The sequence below is a fragment of the Thalassophryne amazonica genome, chromosome 3 (genome assembly GCF_902500255.1).
Source record: "Thalassophryne amazonica chromosome 3, fThaAma1.1, whole genome shotgun sequence".
Classification (NCBI taxonomy): Eukaryota; Metazoa; Chordata; class Actinopteri; order Batrachoidiformes; family Batrachoididae; genus Thalassophryne; species Thalassophryne amazonica.
Genome location: NC_047105.1, coordinates 131,375,573 through 131,399,441, shown reverse-complemented (window position 1 = coordinate 131,399,441; position 23,869 = coordinate 131,375,573). Strand labels below are relative to the sequence as shown.

Here is a 23,869-nt window from a genome sequence, read left to right as displayed (position 1 = left end):
AGATGTCTCCACTCCTCAGGGCCTCTTTCACAGCCAGGAGTTCCCAATTGCCAACATCATAGTTCCGTTCGAGGCGGGGGTTTAACCTGCGGAGAGAGTAAGCACAAGGGTGGAGAACACTATCGGACTCCCTGCTCTGGGAACAGCACAGCTCCTATCCTGAGTCAGAGGCACCACTTCAACAATGAACTGGCGGCTAGGATCGGGCTGCACCAGAACTGGTGCAGTTGAAAACCGTGTTTCACTCCCTAAACGTGGCTTCGCACCGATCCAACCAGGTGAAGGGGACTTTGGTGGAGGGTCAGGGCTGTAAGGGGCTAACTACCTGGAACTATAGCCCTTAATGAACCTCCTGTAAAAATTGGCGAACGCCTGGGGAACTGTTGCAGCTTCCTACGATTTACCGGTTGGGGCCAATCTCGCACCGCAGCTACCTTAGCCAGATCGGGTGCGACGGAGTTGGAGGAGATAATAAACCCCAGGAAGGACAAAGAAGGTGCGATGGAACGCACTTCTCAGCCTCACAAACAGCCGGTTCTCCAATAACCGCTGAAGACCGACGGACATGCTTAACATGAGTCTCAACGTCCTGGGAGAAGATGAGAATATCATCCAGGTGTACGAAGACGAACCGGTGCAGGAAATCCCACAGTACGTCATTAACCAATGCCTGGCATGTAGCGGGGTGCGTTAGTGAGGCTGAACGGCATGATCAGGTAACTCAAAGTGCCCTAAGGGGGTGTTAAATGCCGTCTTCCCACTCGTCTCCCTTCCTTATCCGAACTAGGTGGTAAGCATTCCTAAGATCCAACTTCATAAATATTTTGGCCTCCATGTAGGGCAGGGGTGGGCAATCATGTGCCATGAAGGGCCGAAGCACTGCAGGTTTTCCTTGCTACCAATCACCTCAGCAGGTGATTTCATTAATGTTCAAGGTGTTTTCAGCAGGTGATTTCATTGACAACCAGGTTTTTGTTCAAGGGAGAAGCTCATCAGCAACCCACCTGCTGAGGTGATTGGTTGCAAGGAAAACATGCAGTGTCTCGGCCCTCGTTGCCACCCCCTGATGTAGGGGCATGAACACTGAATCTAAGAGCGGTAATGGGTATCGGTTGTGAACCGTAATCTCATTCAGCCCCTCTATAGTCAATGCATGGACGGAGACCGCCGTCCTTCTTGCTCACAAAAAAGAAACTTGCACCTAACGGGGATGAAGAATTCCGGATTAGCCCGGCAGCTAAAGAATCCTGGATGTAGGTCTCCATTGATTCTCGTTCAGGATGTGAGAGGTTGTACAGTCTGCTGGACGGATACTCAGCGCCTGGAACCAAATCAATGGCACAATGGTCGGTGTGGAGGCAGGGTGAGTGCCGGATCCTTGCTGAAGTCGTCAGCAAGGTCATGATACTCAGCCGGCACCTCCGTGCGATTGGGGGGGGGGGGGGGGAGAGAACTCTGACCTCCTCTTTAACTTCATCGCCAGGTGGCACCGAGGATCTCAAACACTCCCGGTGGCAGGTTTCGCTCCATTGAGCCACAACCCCAGACAGCCAGTCAATCCGTGGATTGTGGTTTATCATCCATGGATAACCCAAAATAACTCTGGAGGTACAAGGTGTTACATAAAACACAATCTCCTCCCTGTGATTACCAGAGACAACCAAGGTTAAAGGCTGTGTCTGGTGTGTTATTTCTGGTAGTAGGGTGCCATCTAGTGCCTGCACCTTCAATGGTGAAGGAACAGCCACCAGAGGGAGCCCCACAGCCTTAGCCCACCTACTATCCAGTAGGTTCCCTTCCGATCCTGTGTCGATCAGTGTTGGAGCGGTAAGGGTTAAATCCCCACAGAGGATTGTGACTGTGAGTCGTGCGCATTTGCGTGGGACACCTGTGTGGTTTGTATGGCTCACTTTTAGTCCAGTCTCTAAGGTTGAGCTTTGTTGTTTAACCGCCTGGGGCCCCTTATTCTGCGCATGCTCATTCAAGCCACAGTAAACACACTCTCCACGTGCCAGTCTCCTGTGTTTTTCCTTTACTGTTACTTTCGCCCTGATCATTTCCATAGCAACGTCAGCAGGGGGAGCTGGTGTAACACGGAAAGCCCTGGCTTTGGAGCGGGGAGAGGACGGCACTAACTCGGATCTGGAGGGGAGAGGGACAGCGCGCACAGGCCACGGCCTTCGTCGCGCTCCCGCTTGAATTCCTCAAGCCAATTGTCTAAGCGTATAACCAGATCAATAAGCCCATCTAAATCCCGTGGCTGATCCTTAGCCACCAGATGCTCCTTTAGCGCTGGAGACAGCCCGTTTACAAAGGCGGCGCGGAGTGAGACTGAATTCCAACTGGACCTCGCTGCCGCGATGCGGAAGTCAATTGCGTAATCAGCTGCACTCCGCTGTCCCTGTCTCATTGACAGCAGCATATTTGAAGCGGCCTCGCCTCTGTTGGGATGATCGAACACCAGTCGAAACTCCCTTATAAACTCAGTATAAGTTGAGCGGACCCGTGAATCTCGTTCCCAGAGCGCTGTAGCCCAGGCGCGTGCTCTGCCCCGAAGTAAATTAATTACGTAAGCCACCCTGCTGTGCTCAGACGCATACATAACGGGCCATTGTGAAAAAACAGGCGCGCACTGCATCAGAAAGTCCGCACACTTTTCAACACAACCACCGTATGGTTCCGGGGGACTTATGTAAGCTTCGGGCGACGAGGGGGGACCCCTGAACGACCACTGGATTAACCCTGTTTGGCGGCAGATCCACTGGAGGGGGAGCGGCTGCAGCCGCGCCTGACGCACGCGTGTCTACCTGCGCGGTGAGAGCCTCCATCCGACGGCTGAGGTGAGCGTCCTGCTCAGTTAATAAATCCAACCGAGCATTGAGGTTAGACAGAATGTGCTGCAGCTCACCCAGCGATCCTCCTGGTGGATCCTGCGCACCTTGCACTTCCATTGATCGATCATTAGGGTGAACGCCCCTCGGAGTCCATGACGTGGCCGAGTTATCCTGTTGGAAAAGTGAATGCACGGACCCACGTTAGGGGGCATAAATGAACGGTCAATAGGAATACCAATAAATTATTTATTATGCAAAAGTGCAAACAGAAGACGAATATGCTGAGTCCAATTAATAACAAAATGGTGACATGTGAGCAGGCCCGAGGGTAGGAGACGCCTATCCAGAGAAGAGCCGGAACCCACGAAGTTCCACCGCCATCCGGAGGCCTGCAATACACCAGAGCCGCCAAGTCCTGGTCCCCAGGTGGCCACCGCTCGAGGCTGTCAGACCAGTACTGCTGGCAGGAGCAAAAACAGGTTAAGGTGGGTGTGTGTACACCCAGCAAACAGTCAGCAACTCACAGTTATCCTCTTTGAGGAATAAATCCAGATACTCCCAGAGTGCAGAGGAAAAACTGGAGGACATGCAGTGTCAAATGTTATACTCAGTAGTTAGAAGTGAGGAGTGGAGACGCCAACTCCTCCAACTTCCACAAACTCGGCTACAAGCTGCAAGTATAAGTCACAACTGCAAAGACTTCAGTTACAATGAATGTGCGTATGGCACAAAACGGCTGAGTAGTTTTACCTCTATGGTAAGCTGATAACTCGGCAGAGTTATGGTGTCTCTCCCAGGCTTTTATGGTGTGGATGATGATGAAAACAGCTGACAGCCTAACGGTGCGCACCTGGTGGTGCCAAAAAAGGCCAACAGACCAGTGCACCCTCTTCAGGGCAAAAAGGTGCCCACAGGGCAGGCGCCATCTGGTGGTGGGCCAGCAGTACCTCCTCTTCGGGCCTACACAATAATTTCATCATTATTGCAGAAAAGAAAATTCCATCCTGAAAACATGTCTCAAATTTCTACAAAATTCTTGCATCTAATAACTGTCAGAATACTTACAATGTTAAAGAAAATTGGGAATTAGAATTGGATTCTATAATAGAAGATGTGCAATGGGACAAGCTGTGTGAGAACAGTCACAAAGGAATTAGTCAAATGTGGAAAGAATTTAATTGGAAAATAATGATTTTTTTCACACCCCACTTGTAATTTCTAGATTTGTTAAAAACCCCACAGCAGCTCTATGCTGGCGACAGTGTGGGATGATTGGAGACCACACCCATATCCTCTGCGACTGTCCGGTCATAGCGAAGTACTGGAAGGGGATCAGGGATGAAATAGAGACAATAATTAAGAGATATACCCTCCAATTCTTTGTTTTATTTACTGGGTGCACGAGTATAGTGGTCGTAATACCCGACCACTATACTGCAGACCAAAAGTACATTTTGCACTTTTTACTAGCGATGAAAACCATTAGGGCCAACTGGAAACAGATTCTGTCACCATCGGTTGCAGAGTGGAAAAATAGGATTAAACAGGTGTATACAATGGAAAAAATGACTGCATGTCTACAACTCAAGTTGGACAAGTTCAATAAAAGATGGTACTTGGTGAAACTTTACTGGGTATGTGAATCTTCTCGTCTGTTGTGATTTGTAAATAATCTGCAATTTGCCTGGTCATCTCTGCTTTTATCAATCAATCAATCAATCAATCAATCAACTTTTTTCTTATATAGCGCCAAATCACAACAAACAGTTGCCCCAAGGCGCTCCATATTGCAAGGCAAGGCCATACAATAATTACGAAAAACCCCAACGGTCAAAACGACCCCTATGAGCAAGCACTTGGCGACAGTGGGAAGGAAAAACTCCCTTTTAACAGGAAGAAACCTCCAGCAGAACCAGGCTCAGGGAGGGGCAGTCTTCTGCTGAGACTGGTTGGGGCTGAGGGAAAAAACCAGGAAAAGGACATGCCGTGAAGGGGGGCAGAGATCGATCACTAATGATGAAATGCAGAGTGATGCATACGGAGCAAAAGAGAAAGAAACATCATCATTTATCATCTTTATCATCTTTATCATCATTTATTTTTATTTTGGTAAATGCTGCCTTTGTCTCTATTTTTTACATATGTATGTAAGTATGTATGTATGTTTCTATATATGTGTATGTATGTATGTGTGTATACGTGTGTATGTGTACGTATTTGTGTGTATGTAGGTGTATGTATATATTGTCACGTGCCCGTGGCTCAGAGGACAGTGACGAGGAGACACAAATGAGAGGATTAGAAAAACAGAAGTATTTATTTACAATAGTTTAAGTTAATAAATTAAAAGGTGCAAAGATGTGCAGCTGTGCAAAAAGGTGCTCCGTTACCGGTTGGCACAGCGAGACGTCCTATAAAGAGAGGGAGAGAACAAAATGAGTTAATTGGGCCCACTTAAATAAGAGACAGGGACACTGGGCCCAGGTGCCCCTGATTATGGGCCCGCCCCTACAAGAGCAGGGACCGTCACACCCTCCCCCTTCAAAAGGGAAGTCCACCTAAGGACTTTCCAAACCAATTGCAAACAGCACAATTTTCTCTTTTGTTTTAGTAGTACTACATTATTTTTTTGTTGCACCAAAATTACATATTATTTACAGCTTACCTATCAGGTCTTTTTTTTCCTTTACAAACTACTTTAAAATCTGATAGGACTAAGTTTTTTTCTTCTATTTTCCATTATCAAACAAGAGAAGTTCTACCATTTGCAAGGAATCAAATTAGACTTAGCTATACAAGGCTAAAGATGACACCAATTGGTAAAGTCACAACTTGCACACGTCCTCCGCTGCACCTCCAGAGTTCCCACGCCTGAAACTGAGAGAGGTAGAAGAGAGACAGGCACAAAAATTAAGGCAACTTTGCTTTTTCCTTTTTTTAAACTGGTGCACGTGACAAAGCATCAGCCAACAAGTTATCAGAACCTTTAATATGACGAATGTCTAAACTGAACGCCTGTAGAAACAGCACTTTCAATGTTTTTTCACACCTAAGTGACCAGAGTCATCATGGGCAACTCTGAGCACATCACAAAACATCTCAGGAACAACAATCTGAAAAATGGGCTCACCAACGAAGTCACCATGACATGGGACCCACTTGCGCACCAACAGACCCTCCTGCATGAAGTACCCATGAGCAGCACTCGTACCTTGTCACCTGGAAGAACATTTTCAAACAAAACTGAAAGAGTTGGATCAGACTTTTGATGCTGACTCCATTCCTTCACAGAGACAGATGCGGGGAGCTGGGCAACAAGACTGAGCTCTCAAGCACATCTGACTCAGACGCACGAAATTGAGCGTGCGTCACGACAAGCCGGAAACTCTGACACTGCTCTTCAAGCAGAGCCGATGAGCGTGGCTCAGGGGTCACCACGGGCAAAGGAGACCTCGGCCACACCGCACTACCAACCAAATCATTGCCTAAAATCAATGAAACCCCAGGAAGCGGCAGAGCGGGGCGCACGCCTACAATCACCAGACCATTAATAAACCCACATTCTAACATAATTGTGTGCCTGGCACAGAGACCACACCCAGCTCCATCCCGTACATAAGGACAGAGTCACCCGTTTCTGTAGAGATGAATGGAAGCACAGAAACCACTATAAACAAGTGTTTAGCCCCTATGTCACGCAGCATCTTAATATGAACGCGCTGCTCGCTCCCCACAATGGACACATACGCATCATGGATGAAAGGAGCAAAAGCTTTATGAACTTTTCCCTGGACTTATTGTTTGAAGCTGACAGCAGGAGCTGAAGGTACGTACATTTTACGCCTGCTTTTAGACTTGAGCACAGGACACTGAGACTTCCAGTGACCCGTTGCCTGACAGTAATTACACCTGCTAGGGTGCCTTCTGAATGAAGCAGAGCGACCCTGCGCAGAGGTCTGCGAGTAGAAGCGACTTTCACTGACTATAGGCTTGGCCTAGATGGAAAAATTTACCCACAGCCCCCTTGTGAGTCAGGACAAAATCATCTGCCAGCTCTGCTGCCTTCAGAGCGGTGCTGGGTTTCTGTTCAGTAACATAAGTAGCTACATGCTGAGGAATACAGTTCTTAAACTGCTCAAAAGTGTCAATATTCAAAGCAAAACACCAAAGCCCCAACACAAAAATCAGGCTAAAAACAAACTTTAACCAATAAATTTACAAAAACTAAACGCGCTGACTACAAAAATTAAATTTAAAAGACGAGCCCCCACTCTTGTCACGTGCCCGTAGCTCAGGACAATTGACAAGGAGGAGACAGAAACGAGAGGATTAGAAAATAGAAGTATTTATTTACAGTAGTTTAAGTCAATAAATTAAAAGGTGCAAAGATGTGCAGCTGTGCAAAAAGGCGCTCTGTTACCGATCGGCGCAGCGAGACGTCCTAAAAAGAGAGAGGGAGAGAACAAAATTAATTAATTGGGCCCACTTAAATAAGAGACAGGGACACTGGGCCCAGGTGCCCCTGATTATGGGCCCGCCCCGCTACAAGATGGCGGGGACCGTCACAATATTATATATAATATATATATATAAACCTCTTGGAAAAGTTCAATAAACCTCTTGCTTGCCTCTACTGGTGGTTGGCTCTCACTGCGGTATTGTATCACTTCCTGTTCCGGAGCACAGCGGGTTTTGCTGTATCTGTTAGCTGTTTAATCTGCGCAGTTAGATTGATCTAGTTACCTAGATAACGATTTGTTTCCCAGTGTAATCTTCACGTGCCTTAACTAAAGCACTCCCTCTGCTGAATCACCTCTAAATTATTTACACATTATTCACTTTGTGTGTTTTTAGCAATCCGCTAGCTTAGCGCAGCTACTAGCTCTTAGCCGGTTAGCATGGCGGCTTCTCCTGTCTCTCCTGCACTTTTCTGCTCTGGGTGTAAAATGTTTAGTTATTCCTCGGCCTCCTTTAGCAGTAATGGTACTTGTAATAATATTAAATTGGAGACTCGGCTCCGCACCGTGGAAAATTCTACAGCTAGCCAGGCCCCTGTAGTCGGTGCGGAGCAAGGTAGGTTAGCCGCCGTTAGTTTCCCTCTGGCAGATCCCGAGCAGCCGGGAAAGCAGACCGACTGGGTGACTGTGAGGAGGAAGCGTAGTTCTAAACAGAAGCCCCGTGTACACCGCCAACCCATTCACATTTCTAACCGTTTTTCCCCACTCGGCGACACACCCACCGAGGATCAAACTCTGGTTATTGGCGACTCTGTTTTGAGAAATGTGAAGTTAGCGACACCAGCAACCATAGTCAATTGTCTTCCGGGGGCCAGAGCAGGCGACATTGAAGGAAATTTGAAACTGCTGGCTAAGGCTAAGCGTAAATTTGATAAGATTGTAATTCACGTCGGCAGTAATGACACCCGGTTACGCCAATCGGAGGTCACTAAAATTAACATTGAATCGGTGTGTAACTTTGCAAAAACAATGTCGGACTCTTTAGTTTTCTCTGGGCCCCTCCCCAATCGGACCGGGAGTGACATGTTTAGCTGCATGTTCTCCTGAATTGCTGGCTGTCTGAGTGGTGTCCAAAAAATGAGGTGGGCTTCATAGATAATTGGCAAAGCTTCTGGGGAAAACCTGGTCTTGTTAGGAGAGACGGCATCCATCCCACTTTGGATGGAGCAGCTCTCATTTCTAGAAATCTGGCCAATTTTCTTAAATCCTCCAAACCATGACTATCCAGGGTTGGGACCAGGAAGCAGAGTTGTAGTCTTACACACCTCTCTGCAGCTTCTTCCCCCTGCCATCCCCTCATTACCCCATCCCCGTAGAGACGGTGCCTGCTCCCAGACCACCTAACCAGCAAAAATCTATTTAAGCATAAAAATTCAAAAAGAAAAAATAATATAGCACCTTCAACTGCACCACAGACTAAAACAGTTAAATGTGGTCTATTAAACATTAGGTCTCTCTCTTCTAAGTCCCTGTTAGTAAATGATAATAATTGATCAACATATTGATTTATTCTGCCTTACAGAAACCTGGTTACAGCAGGATGAATATGTTAGTTTAAATGAGTCAACACCCCCGAGTCACACTAACTGCCAGAATGCTCGTAGCACGGGCCGAGGCGGAGGATTAGCAGCAATCTTCCATTCAGCTTATTAATTAATCAAAAACCCAGACAGAGCTTTAATTCATTTGAAAGCTTGACTCTTAGTCTTGTCCATCCAAATTGGAAGTCCCAAAAACCAGTTTTATTTGTTATTATCTATCGTCCACCTGGTCGTTACTGAGTTTCTCTGTGAATTTTCAGACCTTTTGTCTGGCTTAGTGCTTAGCTCAGGTAAGATAATTATAGTGGGCGATTTTAACATCCACACAGATGCTGAGAATGACAGCCTCAACACTGCATTTAATCTATTATTAGACTCAATTGGCTTTGCTCAAAATGTAAATGAGTCCACCCACCACTTTAATCATATCTTAGATCTTGTTCTGACTTATGGTATGGAAATTGAAGACTTAACAGTCTTGTCTCAGAGTGATGCTGAAAAACTAATTCATGCATTTATTTCCTCTAGGCTGGACTATTGTAATTCATTATTATCAGGTTGTCCTAAAAGTTCCCTGAAAAGCCTTCAGTTAATTCAAAATGCTGCAGCTAGAGTACTGACGGGGACTAGAAGGAGAGAGCATATCTCACCCATATTGGCCTCTCTTCATTGGCTTCCTGTTAATTCTAGAATAGAATTTAAAATTATTCTTCTTACTTATAAGGTTTTGAATAATCACGTCCCATCTTATCTTAGGGACCTCATAGTACCATATCACCCCAATAGAGCGCTTCGCTCTCAGACTGCAGGCTTACTTGTAGTTCCTAGGGTTTGTAAGAGTAGAATGGGAGGCAGAGCCTTCAGCTTTCAGGCTCCTCTCCTGTGGAACCAGCTCCCAATTCAGATCAGGGAGACAGACACCCTCTCTACTTTTAAGATTAGGCTTAAAACTTTCCTTTTTGCTAAAGCTTATAGTTAGGGCTGGATCAGGTGACCCTGAACCATCCCTTAGTTATGCTGCTATAGACTTAGACTGCTGGGGGGTTCCCATGATGCACTGAGTGTTTCTTTCTCTTTTTGCTCTGTATGCACCACTCTGCATTTAATCATTAGTGATTGATCTCTGCTCTCTTCCACAGCATGTCTTTTTCCTGGTTCTCTCCCTCAGCTCCAACCAGTCCCAGCAGAAGACTGCCCCTCCCTGAGCCTGGTTCTGCTGGAGGTTTCTTCCTGTTAAAAGGGAGTTTTTCCTTCCCACTGTCGCCAAGTGCTTGCTCACAGGGGGTCGTTTTGACCGTTGGGGTTTTACATAATTATTGTATGGCCTTGCCTTACAATATAAAGCGCCTTGGGGCAACTGTTTGTTGTGATTTGGCGCTATATAAATAAAATTGATATATATATATATATATATATATATATATATAAAATACTTTTTTCTTCCTACCATTTGTAGCTTTAAACAATTTATTTTCCTGTATTTATCTTGCCACATTGTGTACATTGAATTTGTATATTAAGATCGATTTCATCACTCTTGTCTCAGGGAATGTTCTTATTGTGTGTTAAAAACCTTTGAAAATAAAAAGTTCAAAAAAAAAAATAACAATTTCTAAAATTATCTTCCTCAAACTCAAACTGAAAGCAAATCTCTAAAACGTGGATAATACCTGTAACTAATAATCAGTTTTATTGCCAGTTTTCTTTTTTATACAAGTCAGGGGATGGAAACATGAACATTTCCAAGTCGCTGAATATGTCTTGAACTTTATTGACATCAATTATGAAGAAATACAAAAGTTTCTTTCACCAAAACATCAAATCTTGGCTTTCATCTCAAATGTACTTTATGTCAAATTGTCGCTGAACTTTCAGGTCTTCTTTTTAAGAAAATCCTCCTCTACATCACTTCATCAGGAAGCTGGATTTTATATTTTTAATTAATTTACATCAAGTTGTAGAGATTTGCTTTCAGTTTGAGTTAAGGAAGATAATTTTAGAAAAACAAATGTATTTGAAATGGAATAAACAAATTAAAATGTGTGAAATACCAAGTGTTCCAATACTTCTGAGGGCAACTGAGAAACACTGAGGAGCAGCATCTTACATCTCATATATAGTGCAGCAGATAAGAGAATATTTAGAGTGGAATCCTGGTGATACAAGCATCACATTCGGCACAAATAATCCATAGACATGAACTCTTTTAAAAAAAACTGATTGGACACTGAATTTTCAATAGGCAGCCAGGTAGGGGTCAATTGAAGAATTACACAGGGGTCAAAAGTTAAAGATGCTCCAATTATATAGAAAACTACACCACATTATTTGCCTGATCAATGGTTGAGTTAATTGGGTTTTGAAAAGTAACAGTTTGCATCATGTGTCATGCTTATCATTCATGTTACAGGGTAACATATGTCACATGTCATAGAATCCAATGGACATTGACCTTGTTTGACCTTTACTTTGGAGACCAAACATTCAACACTGTCAAAACTATTCCATTTATTAATCCTATGAGCTCAAACAATAATTTGCATCACCTTTTACCAAAATTGGAGCCACTTTAACTTTTGACCCCTGTACAAACTGAAACTGACCTTTGTCACCATTCTTGCTGCTTTTACTCAATAACACCAAAACATTCAATCAAGATCTTTATGATCAGACAAGTAATGTGGTGTAGTTTTCAATTTGATTGGAGCATTTTTATATTTTGAACCCTGTGTAGTTCTTCAATTAACCCCTACTTTTTTCATACTCTGTGTTGGGAAAGTGTAGTGACACGGACCCACAACAGGGGGCGTAAATGAGCGGACAATAGATGAGCCAAAAATACAACACTTTACTGTTGTGAAAAATGCATGACGAGAATACAGACAAATGCAGAATTTGGATCACAATCAAACTATACAAGGTGATGTGTGGGTAGGTTCGAGGATAGAAGACGTCCGTCCCGAGAAGAACCGGATCCCACATGATTTCCACTGCCACCGAACCCGAAGGATACTGGAGCTGCCAAGTTCCAAGTCCCCAGGTGATCACCGTCTCCGACTGTCGGATCTGGTACTGCTGGCAGAAGAACAGATGTGATGAGTGTGTGACAATACACTCAGTAAACAGTCAGCAAGTCGTTATTCCAGGTGGGAAACAACACCTCCACCTTTAACACAGAACACTGTTAAGCAGAGCCAAAGACCTACTTAGCATTTTGGCGTGAGGGTGAAGAACGTCACTCTGTCACGGAACCACAAAACGCCACACCCAGCTGACAGCAGCTACAGCAACTCCTGCAAACACTCAGAAAAGGAATCACGTGCGTAACGGCACAGTCAAACGGCTGAGAGTTTACCGTAGAGGTAGACGATATCTCGGCGACGAGGTGGAGATGTCGTCCGGCTTTTGTGTGTGTGGTTGAAGACCTGGTGATTGGTGACAGCTGTCATAGTTGATGAGTGACAGCTGTCCCCCGGCTGTTCCTGTGAGGCGGCAGCGCCCTCTCGTGCCTGAAGCCCGCCCTTCAGGCAGGGCGCTCTTTGGTAGTGGGCCAGCAGTACCTCCTCTTCAGCGGCCCACACAACAGGACCCCCCCTCAACGGGCGCCTCCTGGCGCCCGACCCGGCTTGTCGGGATGGCGATGGTAGAAATCGGCCAGGAGCGCCGGATCCAGGATGAAGCTCCTCTTCACCCAGGAGCGTTCTTTGGGTCCATAACCCTCCCAGTCCACCAAGTACGGGAACCCCCGGCCCTACCGGCGGACGTCCAGGAGTCGACGCACAGTCCAAACGGCTCCCTGTCGATGATCCGGGCAGGAGGCGGCGCCGGTCCGGGAGCACAGAGGGGTGAGGTGTGATAAGGTTTTAACATGGAGACATGGAAAAACTGGTGGATCCGCAGTGAAGCTGGGAGCTGTAGCTTCACTGCGGCAGGACTGATGACCTTGAGGATCTTAAATGGTCCAATGTATCTGTCTTTTAGTTTCAGGGAGTCCACTTGTAACGGAACGTCCTTTGTGGAAAGCCATACCTCCTGCCCGGGCTGGTATGCAGGGGCCGGGGAACGCCAGCGATCTGCATGGGCTTTGGCCCTCATCCGGGCTTTCAACAAGGCAGAACGGGCGGTGTGCCACACCCAACGGCACCTCCGCAGGTGGGCCTGGACCGAGGGCACACCGACCTCTCCCTCCACCACAGGAAACAATGGGGGCTGGTACCCCAGACACACCTCAAACGGGGAGAGGCCGGTGGCAGAGGACACCTGGCTGTTATGCGCGTACTCGATCCAGGCCAGATGGTCACTCCAGGTCGTCGGGTGCGCGGACGTTACACAGCGCAGGGCTTGCTCCAGTTCCTGGTTGGCCCGTTCTGCCTGTCCGTTGGTCTGCGGATGATACCCGGATGGGAGGCTTACAGTGGCCCCCAGTTCTCGGCAGAAACTCCTCCAGACTTAAGAGGAGAACTGGGGACCACGATCTGAGACAATGTCTGTTGGTATCCCATGCAGACGCACGACGTGGTGGACCAGGAGGTCTGCTGTCTCCTGGGCCGTAGGGAGCTTCGGGAGGGCCACGAAGTGGGCCGCGTTGGAGAATCGGTCCACTATCGTGAGGATGGTAGTCATGTCCCGGGACGGCGGGAGGCCCGTGACGAAGTCCAGGCTGATGTGGGACCAGGGGCGATGGGGCACAGGTAACGGTTGGAGGAGTCCCTGTGCCCATTGGTGGTCAGCTTTTGCCCTGGCGGAGGTGGTACAGGCCTGGATATAGTCCTGGACGTCGGCTTCCATGGACGCCCACCAGAAGCACTGCTGGACCACTGCCATGGTCCTTCGCACCCCCGGATGGCAGGAGAGTTTGAACCCGTGACAGAAGTCCAGGATGGCAGCTCTGGCCTCCGGTGGGACGTAGAGGCGGTTCTTCAGTCCATTACCAGGGTCCGGGTTCCGTGCCAGGGCCTCCCTGACGGTCTTCTCCGCGTCCCAGGTGAGGGTGGCCACGATAGTGGACTCAGGTAGAATGGATTCCGGCGGATCCGACAGCTCGGTTTTGACTTCGACTTCGTGAAGCTGGGACAGAGCATCCGATCTTTGGTTCTTGGTCCCAGGGCGGTAGGTGATCCGGAAGTCAAAACGCCCGAAGAACAATGACCAGCGGGCTTGCCTGGGGTTCAGCCGCTTGGCAGTCCTGATATACTCCAGGTTCCGATGGTCCGTGAAAACCGTAAATGGTACCGCGGCTCCCTCTAACAGATGTCTCCACTCCTCAAGAGCCTCCTTCACCGCGAGGAGTTCCAGATTGCCCACGTCATAGTTCCGCTCAGCTGGGGTCAACCTGCGTGAAAAATAGGCACAAGGATGGAGAATCTGATCGGACTCCCCGCTCTGGGACAGCACGGCTCCTATCCCTGAGTCCGAGGCATCCACTTCTACCACAAACTGGCGGCTAGGATCGGGCTGCACCAGAACTGGTGCAGTCGAAAACCGGCGTTTCAACTCCCTAAACATGGCCTCGCACCGATCCGACCAAGTAAACGGTACTTTGGAGGAGGTCAGAGCGGTCAGGGGGCTAACTACCTGACTGTAGCCCTTTATGAACCTCCTGTAGAAATTCGCAAAGCTGAGGAACTGTTGCAGCTTCCTACGGCTTGTCGGTTGGGGCCAGTCTCTCACCGCCGCGATCAGGGGCGACGGAGTTGGAGGAGATTATGAACCCCAGGAAGGACAAAGAAGTGCAGTGAAACTCGCACTTCTCGCCCTTCACAAACAGCCGGTTCTCCAACAACCGCTGCAGGACCTGACGTACATGCTGGACATGAGTCTCAGGATCCGGGGGAAAAATGAGAATATCGTCTAGGTATACGAAGACGAATCGGTGCAGGAAGTCCCGCAAGACGTCATTTACCAAAGCCTGAAACATCGCGGGGGCATTGGTGAGGCCGAACGGCATGACCAGATACTCAAAGTGACCTAATGGGGTGTTGAATGCCGTCTTCCACTCGTCTCCCTTCCGGATCCGAACCAGGTGGTACGCGTTCCTAAGATCGAGTTTTGTGAATATTTGGGCTCCATGCAGGGGCGTGAACACCGAATCTAACAGGGGTAGAGGGTACCGGTTGCGGACCGTGATCTTGTTCAGTCCCCTGTAGTCAATGCATGGACGGAGGCCGCCGTCTTTCTTGCCCACAAAAAAGAAACCTGCACCCATCGGGGAGGTGGAGTTCCGGATCAGCCCGGCAGCTAACGAGTCCCGGATGTAGGTCTCCATTGATTCGCGTTCCGGACGTGAGAGGTTGTACAGCCGGCTGGACGGATACTCAGTGCCCAGGATCAAATCAATGGCGCAATCGTTACATTTTTACACCGATTTTTAAGGGGTCCATTGCGGTGTGAAAAACGCTGTATTTTGACACATTTACAGAACATTTAATGGCACAGCCTTTCATTACCGTGAAAAAAGCGCTGTAATAACTCACAAAAATGATGTTTTTGCAGCAGATTTTTGGTGATACATGTCTGAATGTAGTGTATTTGTGGCAGCCTTGGCTTGCCATACGTGTCATCTCTGTGTCTCACAGCGCCATGACAACACAGACAAAAAGAGGACGCCCCCTCTCACTAGATTACAGGTGCGCTTTTGAAGACATTTTTTCATACTCCTAAATAATAAAGGATTATTAACCTCGCTTGCTCAGTCTGTACAGGTAACTATCAGACTGAGGTCTTGATATGAAGTATACAATGACATGGCTAAAATTCATCTCAATGACCCGCGCGTGGAACAGGTAATGCAGGTAGTGTACATAATATACTAAAGGATTATTAACAGAGCGCGAGGTCTGAATGGGAAAATATCAGCCCAAGGTCACCATAACAAGTTTGGTGTTGATTGCTTAATTACTGTGGCTGTGCAGAGTGAACACACACACACACACACACACACACACCACACACACACACACACACACACAACACAAACACACACACACACACACACCACACACACACACACACACACACACACACACACACACAGCCTTATGTAGTAGATCACGAACCGCTCACTGGAGCCCTTATTTTCGCAGTTCACGTGGTACTCAGGTCGGGAAGCAAGCATCACCGTGTGCCAGTTAAAGCACGTTTTTTTCAATTAAAATGTATCTGCTATGTACGGCGGCCAGAGCATTGCAGTGATATGACATGTTATCACCTTTTGTCATCATTCACTTCAGTCTCATGAATGTCACAATTTGCTCCATGATTAATGACAACATGCAATGCAACTTACTACACCTTAAATAAAGTGACTTGAAATATACAATGACATGGCTAAAATTAATCACTATTACCCGTGTGTAGAACAGGTAACTTAGCTATATATATATATATATATATATATATATATATATATATATATATATATATATATATATATATATATATATACACACACACACACTAAAGAATTATTCACAGAGCGCGGTCCATACAAAAAAGACAGAGGTCTGATATTCCCGTACAGACCGAGCAGGCGAGGTTAATATTTTATTCATTATATGGCTGTTAGGAGCTGTGTTTTCATCTTGTTGGTCTTCATGTCCACTTCGAGCTCATTTGTTGTTAATTCCTCCAATTCAAATTTGTCAGTGTAATAAAATTCGCTTGGAGAACGGTCATCTTTGTCACTCATAATTTCTTTGTTCACTTTTTTTTTATTTTTTTTTATTTTGTGCCATCAAAATTGTAAATAAAGTCACAAATGTGACACCTGATCCGGACCAACTGCCATGGTAACAGTCTGATATGGGAAAATATCAGACCGGAAATCAGCCAATCAGAGCGCGTACTGTAGTAGCCATATAATAATAGTACTTATTACAATATAATAATAATAGCAAAGATAATTATAACAGCAATCACAGATTTATGACGTCCGCCAAGCTGGTTCTGTGATGAAAATTTTGTCAAAATCTGTGCAGTAGTTTTGACGTAATCCTGCTAACAGTCAGACAGAATAATGGCAATGAATTTATTACGTCTGTGGTGGACGTAAAATCGGTGTCCTCGTTTAAAAACCAAACCTTTAAAAGAGGGAGAGTCTCAGGAGGCATTTAAATTTGGTACAAATCAGAATTGTAAAAAATACTCAACTACAATAAAACCCGAGTCTTCCCACATTTGAATCAAATTAACAAAAAGTGTCAAACAGAGATTTGTTTTTATGGACAATATATATTCCTCCCAGTGACTATTCAAACTACGAGGAGGAAATCTTCCCACATCTTTACAAACAGATCTGCAGATTTCAGGCCCAAGGAAATGTGCTGATCTGTGGAGACGTCAATGTCCATACGGGCTCCCATCCAGACTCAAACTCAGACCAAGAGAACAGAGACATATTTGGACAAAACTTCCCAAAACACTACGAAACTTCGTCGTCATAATTCTAACCTGCAAATAAACTACAGCAACACCTTAAATGATAATAAAATGTTAAATTTCACTTTATGCTGCAGCAATGAATCACTCTCACTGTCTTCACCATGTGCCATGTTTTAAATATTCATAAGTTAAACTGTTTATATTTGCACAATCAAATATTTTTCTGCAATTGTTTCTTCCAAAAGTGAATTTTTTTCCTTCAGCTTTTAACCAGAGGAATAAAAAGCACATCCGTGTTGGAAGTCTCACAGGACAAGTTGTGGCATGCCCAGCTGTTACACAATCTCTCGGATACTCACTCGACTGAAAAGCCACCGAAAGCCGTCTGAATCTTCCGAATGGTTTCCAACACAGACGTGCTTTTTGTTGTGCGCCATTGCGGCTCCGTCCCGACGCACGAATTCCTCCGCACGTCTTTCATTACAAAATCTCTTGTAACAGTGGAATGTGCCACAAAAGTGCTGATGTCCACCTCTTCTGCAATTTCTGTGCTAGTCAGACGACGTCCCGGATCAACACAGTCTTCACTTTGGAAATGATCTGGTCGTTTCAGCCTGTCGATGGCCGCTCGGAGCGCGTGCCCTCCACCGCTGTGGGCCGTCTTTAATCCGGTTGTAATGGTCCTTAATCTGTGTGACGTCCAGAGTATCCTCACCAAAAGCCGTCTGAATCTTCCGAATGGTTTCCACCTGCCTGTCTCTCACAGTTTCTGGAAAAATTTGATTCAGCGCTGCTCCAATCACTCAGCCATTTCCCAGACAATGAAAATCTGATGCAGGGGTGGACGAGTGCTCACTCAAAGCCTGCCCACAGGCGAATGACGCAACCGACAGGCGTGAAAAAACTCATGCATGCGCACGAAGGTTCACGCTTGGCTGATGCAAGCGCACATGATTCAAATCCATATAGTTTTTTAAAAAAATAAAAAGGTCGGATAGTTTTCTAACAGACCTCATATTTATGAATACATTTTACCACATCACGGTTGTTTTTTTAATGAAAACTCAACCTATCATTCTTTTTGAGTTCTACACATGTGGTGATACCTTATTTACACCAGAATGTTAATAAAATCAATGCTGGCTATTCTCATAATAAAGTACTTACATCCACAGTTTCAAATTGTATAAGGCAAATGGTGTCCACTTTATGGTCTTCTCAAAACATTAAAATTACTGTTCTGGATGCTCAGAATGCATCAGCTTATCTAGAAACCCTTGGCTTCTGGGGGCCGACAGCGGTCCCCAGCCCCCTGGCCTATGGCCTTCGGCCCTGCAGGCCTCACACTTTGTCCCCCCAATTTCTAGTTCTAAATTGCGCCCTTGCAAGAAATAAGTGAAAGTCTGAATGCAAAAGGATTTCGCCAAAAATTGTTTTTTAATTTGCACCTGTCAGGTTCATCCAGCTGTTTGAGCCCCCAAAATTCAAGTAATAATTTTTAAAAATGGCGACACGGCTGTTTGCCTCATCTCCAGTTCTTTCCAGGGCTGATCTGCCAGCATTTGTTTTTGTAATGTTGTGTTACAAATGTAATAGGTTAAAAGTTTGTCCAGCAGAACTATAAGAGGTGGACTCCCCAAACTAAGTGGAAATACTTGGTTAAAAGACAAACACATTTGAAGTCCTTCATGCAGACTTTGTTTTGCAATCAAATTATAACAAAATTACAAAAGATAGGTAACAGTAAATGTAAATATCAATTAATCAAAATTGAGGTAGTGGTGTATTTCACTTTTACATTGCAATTTTACAAACAAAAAATGGCTTTAAACAGCAAATGTAAATATTAGAATGGAGAAATATTTCTTCATGAAATTCACTTAGTGTTTTCTGACCATTAGTTTTGAAGAGCCTCTTAATAGACAATGTTCCTTGTCATGCCAACTGGTGAGTGGATGTACAGCTGTTCTGGGTTACCAACCCTAGAGCAGTCAACATACAACTGGCCATGGGAGAACATAGGCTCTGCCAGATTCAGTCCAACCCCCTTAAGAGACTGTCCCTGAGCCTTGTTGATGGACACTACAAAGCTGGGTTTGACTGGGAACTGCAGATGCTTGAACTCAAAAAGGCATGTCTGATGGGATAAGTGAAATCCTTGGTATAAAGACATCTTCTCCGTTGGCCTTGCCTGTCATTACTGTGGCCTCCAGGACTGTTGGCATCAACTTCTTAATTGTGAGTCTTGTTCCATTGCAGAGCTTGGGTGGGTCGAGATTCTGCAGGAGCATGATTGGGGCACCAACCTTGAGCACCAAGGTGTATGGTGGGAGGCCTGCTGGTGCCAGGCTGTTAAGGAATTTAAACTATAGGCTGTTAAGGAATTAGCCCTTTAGTGTGTGTGTGTGTGTGTGTGTGTGTGTGTGTGTGTGTGTGTGTGTGGTGTGTGTGTGTGTGTGTGTTGTGTGGTGTGTGTGTGTGTGTGTGTATACTCAACAAAATATAAACGCAAACACTTTTGGTTTGCTCCCATTTTGTATGAGATGAACTCAAAGATCTAAAACTTTTTCCACATACACAATATCACCATTTCCCTCAAATATTGTTCACAAACCAGTCTAAATCTGTGATAGTGAGCACTTCTCCTTTGCTGAGATAATCCATCCCACCTCACAGGTGTGCCATATCAAGATGCTGATTAGACACCATGATTAGTGCACAGGTGTGCCTTAGACTGTCCACAATAAAAGCCACTCTGAAAGGTGCAGTTTTATCACACAGCTGTGCGAATGGCTGTGCGAAGTTGCTGGATATTGGCAGGAAACTGGTACAACGCTGTCGTATACGCCGGTCCAGAGCATCCCAAACATGCTCAATGGGTGACATGTCCGGTGAGTATGCCGGCCATGCAAGAACTGGGACATTTTCAGCTTCCAAGAATTGTGTACAGATCCTTGCAACATGGGGCTGTGCATTATCCTGCTGCAACATGAGGTGATGTTCTTGGATGTATGGCTCAACAATGGGCCTCAGGCTCTCGTCACGGTATCTCTGTGCATTCAAAATGCCATCAATAAAATGCACCTGTGTTCTGCATCCATAACAGACGCCTGCCCATACCATCACCCCACCGCCACCATGGGCCACTCAATCCACAACATTGACATCAGAAAACCGCTCACCCACACGACACCACACACGCTGTCTGCCATCTGCCCTGAACAGTGTGAACCGGGATTCATCCGTGAAGAGAACACCTCTCCAGCGTGCCAAATGCCAGCGAATGTGAGCATTTGCCCACGCAAGTCGATTACGACGATGAACTGGAGTCAGGTCGAGACCCGATGAGGACGACGAGCATGCAGATGAGCTTCCCTGAGACGGTTTCTGACAGTTTGTGCAGAAATTCTTTGGTTATGCAAACCGATTGTTTCAGCAGCTGTCCGAGTGGCTGGTCTCAGACAATCTTGGAGGTGAACATGCTGGATGTGGAGGTCCTGGGCTGGTGTGGTTACACGTGGTCTGCGGTTGTGAGGCTGGTTGGATGTACTGCCAAATTCTCTGAAACGCCTTTGGAGACGGCTTATGGTAGAGAAATGAACATTCAATACACGAGCAACAGCTCTGGTTGACATTCCTGCTGTCAGCATGCCAATTGCACGCTCCTTCAATCTTGTGACATCTGTGGCATTGTGCTGTGTGATAAAACTGCACCTTTCAGAGTGGCCTTTTATTGTGGGCAGTCTAAGGCACACCTGTGCACTAATCATGGTGTCTAATCAGCATCTTGATATGGCACACCTGTGAGGTGGGATGGATTATCTCAGCAAAGGAGAATTGCTCACTATCACAGATTTAGACTGGTTTGTGAACAATATTGAGGAAATGGTGATATTGTGTATGTGGAAAAAGTTTTAGATCTTTGAGTTCATCTCATACAAATGGGAGCAAAACCAAAAGTGTTGTCGTTTATATTTTTGTTGAGTGTATATATATATTATATATAATATGGAGGCATGGTAGATTAGTGGTTAGCACTGTTGCCTCACAGCGAGAAAGGTCGGGGTTCAATTCCGTGGCCTTTCTGTGTGGAGTTTGCATGTTCTCCCCGTGTTTGCATAGGTTCCTCCGGGTTCTCCGGTTCCTCCCACATCAAGACATGCGGGTTAGGTGGATTGGAATCTTTAAATTGTCCTTAGGTGTGCGTGTGGTGTGTCTGTGTTTGTTTGTCTGTTTGTGACCCTGCGACAGACTGGCATCCTGTCCTGGGGTTACTCACGCCCTATGACTGCTGGGATAGGCTCCAGTCCCCCGCGACCCTTAATTGGAGTAAGCAATAGAAGATATATATATACATATACACACACACACACACACACACACACACACACATTGCCTAATCTATTCTATTTTGATCAAATATTTTTATTAAATTAGATTTAATGCATTGAAGAAAAACATTGTCATGAGTCAAATCTATTACAATAGCCAGTGGTAATTATGCATGTATCAATTGCCAAAATATATACATTGGATACAGTCCCCTCCAAGAGTATTGGAACACTTGGTATTTCACACATTTGAATTTGTTTATGCCATTTCAAATACAGAAATACAAAAAATATATAAAGACTAAAAATGTATGGAACTAAGGGCGGACTTCCGGTGATGTCATGATAGAAGCAGCAGCTTAGACACGAGGCTCCGATAAAAGTTAGGAAAATAACGACAACTTGATTAAAAAAAAACACCGTCTAATTTATATAATATATGACCACACAATGAGCGGACCATCAAGGACCAGATTGGGAGGCAAACAAGTGAATTTGAAGGAAGTAGAAGACAAAAAAGGGGGATCGACTAGCCCAGCTAGCAATATTAGTTCAGAGTCACAAGACGCTAACGCTAGCAACAATGGTGACAAGCTAGCGGGCGAGACATCTTTGCTGGAAGAGATGAGAAAGTTGCGGCAGAGGAGGTAGAAGCACGGCAACACCGGGTGCTGTGGTATCTACTTCAACGCGACACGCTACGCAGCCATGTGTGACGATTTACAAAACAGGCTAAGGAGAAACAACTTGCGCATCTTCCAGATACCAGAGGGGAACAAAAATGAAAATGTGGCTGCGTTTGTTAAAGATCTACTCCCCAAAGTTCTGACGCTGCCACCAGACCTCGACATAAGAATTGGGAGAGCGCACCACTCACTCTTGTCCGGACCATTAAAGCCTGCGGCACCCCCACGCTCGATAATTGTAAGGTTTTTGGATGCAGCGGTGAAAGATGTCGTTTTACAGCAAGCTTGGAGACAAGTCACGTTTCAAGACGAGGATTTTCTTTGACCAAGACCACTACCCCGAACTACAAAAGAAGCGGGCAAAAGTATATGCAGTTATTAAGCAGTTGAGACAGAAAGACATACAGGCAAAGTGTCTGTACCCAACGCGTCTAAAGATTAAGATGACTCTGGAGAAAAAACTTGCCTCTCTGAGACGCGGCGGCCATATTGGAACAGCTGGATGTCAGGGTAGCTTACGGAGAAAAGGAGCATCTGGAAGAGAGTCTGGCAAACGGATGGAGCATCAGCTCGAAGAAAAGGAGAGACGAGGTGCTGTCTGTGGCAGATTTGAAGGCCATGATGGGACAGTAGCAGACATGAAGATAAGACCGGTGAAGATAAACCCTTTAAACTGTCCTAAGGTAAAGTCATGTAAAAGTATGTTGAGAAAAGACTGACGGTATATATGTGGATTTAAAATAATTTAAGTTGTCTTTAAAATTGAGAAAAAAAGAAAAAAAAAAGGAGCCTTTTGTTGTTCTATTTACATGAGTGCGTTACACTCAGAGACCTCTTTTACAAGTCACTGTATTACTGGTCTTGATTGCACATTTGGTGTTTTTCATCGCATAGAGCTTAAGTCACCACTCTCTGTCCCAACGCTATCGGGGGTCAGCATGGTTACGGCTCGGGTGCTATGTCTGACTGCAAAAGTGGAAGTTCTGTTAATTGTTCTAAGCATTCTATTTGTGTTCACCCTGACTCAAGAAGTTGATTTAAAAGTATTCAGTAGAAAGGTTTTGTTTTTGTATTCTTGCATAAGAGATGCCAACTCAGAGTCAAGGCAGCAATTTACTATATAATCAAACTATAATAAAGGCACTATTGACTTTAATAACATAAAAGGTATAAATAGCCCAATTAAGAGAAAAAAAAATTCTGACACAACTAAAAGAGATGCAATGTTCTATAGCCTTGCTTCAAGAGACATCTCACGGAAAAGGAACATCTGAAACTAAAAAGAGATTAGGTTGACCAAGTTTATTTTAGCTCTTATGGTAACAAAATACAAGGAGTAGCCATTTGTTTCATAAATCTGTTTATTTCAATTCTGAAAAAGTCTGTCAAGATCCAGAGGGACGCTATATTATGGTGGTGGGAAATGTGGCAGGGATAAAATTGAGTATTTTAACGTGTATGCACCCAATGAGGATTGCCCACTTTTCTTTTAAAAGCTTGCAAATCTTGTAGCAGATAACGGAGAAGGTATACTACTCATAGGTGGAGACTTGAACTGTGTTCTCAATAATAAATTAGATA

At 45.5% G+C, this 23,869-nt stretch overlaps 1 long non-coding RNA gene across 1 annotated transcript; it reads right to left on the bottom strand.

Moving 5' to 3' along the window:
- Nucleotides 1-23,521, bottom strand: LOC117507635. Its single transcript, XR_004559803.1, has 3 exons — nt 23,433-23,521; nt 6,227-6,230; nt 1-14 (listed from the first exon to the last, which is right to left on the bottom strand). It is a non-coding gene; the product is annotated as an uncharacterized LOC117507635 (long non-coding RNA).
- Between the last annotated feature and the right edge of the window lie 348 nt (nt 23,522-23,869).